The 3,559-nt window shown below is 42.1% G+C and overlaps 1 protein-coding gene across 2 annotated transcripts in view; it reads right to left on the bottom strand.

The window, feature by feature from the left end:
- The window catches only part of SNCG (synuclein gamma), a 46,717-nt gene that overhangs the window by 20,501 nt on the left and 22,657 nt on the right, over positions 1 to 3,559 (bottom strand). The window lies entirely within an intron of this gene.

The raw sequence follows: 3,559 nt of genomic DNA on the forward strand, positions 1-3,559 counted from the left end.
CTAGCCCAGCAGCCCCCCTCCTGACGCTCCTCTCCCCTTGCTCTCCTTCCCAGGAGCTGCTGCACAGGCACGTGTGCGCATCGGTAGCAGGCAGAGAATGAGACAGCGTTTTCTGGATCTGAAAACCAATGCCTAATGAGAAGTTATGCCCTTGCTGTGCAACTATCAACAAAACTGTCCTATTCATCTTCCCAGACATAAAATCCTTGCAGTTATTCAGTCTGCTTCAGAGATTTGGAGCTAGGATATATGAATCTAAAGCAACACATGCTTATTAAAATAATTCCAGCTTTTCAAACATTTTTTCCAAGGCTTTTTTTTTTTTCCCTTTTACATACCCAGATTCGGAATTTAAGGCTATAATATAGATTTAAGAGCACTACGGAGCAGGCAGTGAATCTGGGAAGATACAAAAGAAACAAACAAAAAATGGAATCTATTCACTGAAAATTTTAATTTCTAAGGGCTCTTTCTCCAGTGAGAAACCGACTGGAATAGCCAGTGCATTTGCTTCCCAAGTACATGCAAGTCATTTATCAAGCGTATTATTTGGCACTGCTTACTGTGTGGTCACCCATCTCCTATCGAACCGTAGCTGCAGGGCTCTGACTAAACAAACAGAAAGGGGCCAGGATGAGATTTTGCATCTTACACAGATTATCCAGAAGACGGTGACGCTATTTGACAACTTGATTACGGAATTGCAAACAGGCCACTGAATTCTCGGGGTGGGCAACATTGGAGGGGGTTAAAAGCTGTGTTTAATGTAAGCGGTTATAATCACCAGACAAGGCAAGAGTAGTCCTGACAGTTGTCTGCAATATCCCAGGGCATACCGATGAATCTGGTGTAACTGGCAATATCAACTCTTTCAAGACTGGAAACAGTTTGAAGAGGCATTTCTCAGAAATACTTGGGGGAAAAGTATTTTCATCAATAAGGACACAGGAAAAAAAAGCCACTAATGACTGGGGACCAAGAGTGGAGGAATATCTGCCACCTGTCAAATTTGGTTGCCAAAATAGAGAGTGAGTGTGGTGGGTTTTTTTTGGCTAGCTGTTCTGAGAACTGCTAGAAACTTCTGAGAAGCATCAGGGCAGCTCCCAACATCTCCATATGGCTATTACCACATCACTTACTGATAGGGTTTCAAGTATACGTTTGGAGTAACACCTATTTCCAAATCATTTTCCAAACTATGTTTTAAATTTGTCTCACCCGTTTCTTCCATTCCAGCAGTAGTATCCAGCTCCGTAAGGTACACCAAGCCTAAATCAGGCAACTGAACAGTGAATAGGTACCTGTTTGTATTAGCCAGTGCACAGGTGCCTTTCTCATCCAGTAGGTACCTCCTAGAAGACACTGACCTCAGAAGGCAATGAGCAAATCGTTACAGCAAATGACCTTATACGTCTGTTTTCCCTGGTTCCACGCTAAGGCACCAGCTCAAAAGAGGCAGGCAAATTTGGGATGTATCATGCTCCTAAATGGGTACTCTTCATACCTGTTCCTCTACAGATTTTAAGCAAGAAAACTTACAGCTCAGTCTGCCAATAAATCAAATGTTATGAACCAGCCATATAACCTGAATATGTTATTCAGACACCCCATATCAGGACAGTTATTAGACAGAAATCTTAACTAGTGGTGTTTAGTAAGGAGGGTCCTTTGAATAATTAGTATCTTCCATGTGTTCATGGCAGCATCCTATGCTATGCCCATCACAAGGAAAGAGACATCAGTCCCCAGCACGCTCGATATTTTAAAACCTTTCATAACTGCTACCAAAAAGTCATGCTGAATTACTAACTTGCAAAATGCCTGAGCAATCTGTGCCTCCCGATTGCTGCACTCGTGGGCAGCACCATTACAAAGGCACAGAGAACAGGTTTTTGCACCTGAAGGAGCAGCAGATGTTCCAAGCCAGGAGGATGGCAGAGAGGCATTGCCCCACCACTTAGGAGGTATCACATCCACGAAGAATAAAGATGTAATGGCTGAGTTAAGGCTAATGGAAAGGTATATGTTGAAAGACAAGTCCAAAGGGTTTGTAAGTAGGTCACAAGTGGGGCAACTTCAATATCTGTAGCACTAAAATCGCTTTTCTGCAAGCCACGATCACGCAGCAGTTCAGGCTATAAGCCTGTTGTTTGTTTTGTCTCATGCTTGTTTCAGTTCCTTCCCAATAACAGGCCTTATTAAGTAAATATACATAATACTTAGGTCACATCCAGTTAGTTGTAAGAAAGGCACATTTGTATGTGAAACACGGCACATAAAATATTCACACATTAACATGCATTACAGCAGGATGCACGCAACTCTGAAATAAAAGCAGCAGAAAGGAACAGAGGGAAGTTGCTTATTTCTTTCAGTCTTTAGTCCCGAACTTGTGATTTCATCTCCCTGGAGAAGTGACTATAACAGCAAGAACAGGTTTTGCCCTTAAAATTATCAAAATCTCTCTCTGCTTTGCCCCATGTGCCACTGTCGCTGCCCTAGGGCTTAATTGCTCTTACACAGCGGTGCCTGTCCCAGGTCAGTAAGGGCATTTCTGCAGTTTTCTAGGTTCTTCCATTAAGCATAAAAGAGGGGCAATCAGGAGAGGGGTCCAGTTCTAACCAGTGATAAGGAGATGCAAATCCACAGCCCTTAATAACAAGGCCTTCCAAAATCCTAGAGAGACTTTATCCTCTGTTTTTCAGCTGGCATTGGAACGACTCCAGAAAAGCTTTCCATTTAATGCTCTGCAGGATGTGCTGAACTTTAGGCTGCGCATCTCATCATTCAACCTGAGACGTGATCTAGCAGTCCTGCACCAGAATTCCCACCTGTTTTGTCAGTGGAGCATCATTCTCCCTCATTTTTTTCTTAAAAATGCCAGGGCACATCACCCTGCAAGACGGGGAGAAAAGAAATACAGTTTATGATAGCAACAAAACTAAAAGCAGCACCATCAAGTAAAGCAAAACCAGTAAGAAAACTACAGACAACCTCCAGAGCCTTTTTTTTTTTAATTATTATTAGGATGTGGTGACAGAGGTAGCTCTTTACAGCAGCTCTTGGCAAGTGTTTGTTTTTTTTTTTTTAACATTAATTAAAAATGCACAAAAAAATTAGGCGTGAGATCCAGAGATGAGAACCCAAATAGAAATTCTTAAAAATGCTCAATAATCCTGACCTCTCTGAAGGACTATTTCATGAAAATCTTCCACTTTGATGGGAACAGAGTATGGCAGTACAGAACAGAGCTACTTTGCAAAGGCCACACAAAAATTGAAGTTTGCAAACTCCTTTTTGCTCTACGTTTACTCTGACTCCCTTAATGCCCATAATTTGTTGTACATACCATGAATATTCTGCTGCTAAAGCCAGGGTATTTCAGCCTTTAAATTGTAGAAAAAACCCCACGTGCAAGCAGGGTCTGTGACATTTTCTGGCACCGTAACGAGAGTCTGTTACACCACTCTATTTTCTTTCCTTTCTTTTCTCTTCCTTTCCTTTAAGCTAACATCCTTTTCCTGTGCCCGAGGGAGAAGGCAGTTGATAAAAGCCGAGT

The sequence above is a fragment of the Mycteria americana genome, chromosome 6 (genome assembly GCF_035582795.1).
Source record: "Mycteria americana isolate JAX WOST 10 ecotype Jacksonville Zoo and Gardens chromosome 6, USCA_MyAme_1.0, whole genome shotgun sequence".
In the NCBI taxonomy this organism is placed as follows: domain Eukaryota; kingdom Metazoa; phylum Chordata; class Aves; order Ciconiiformes; family Ciconiidae; genus Mycteria; species Mycteria americana.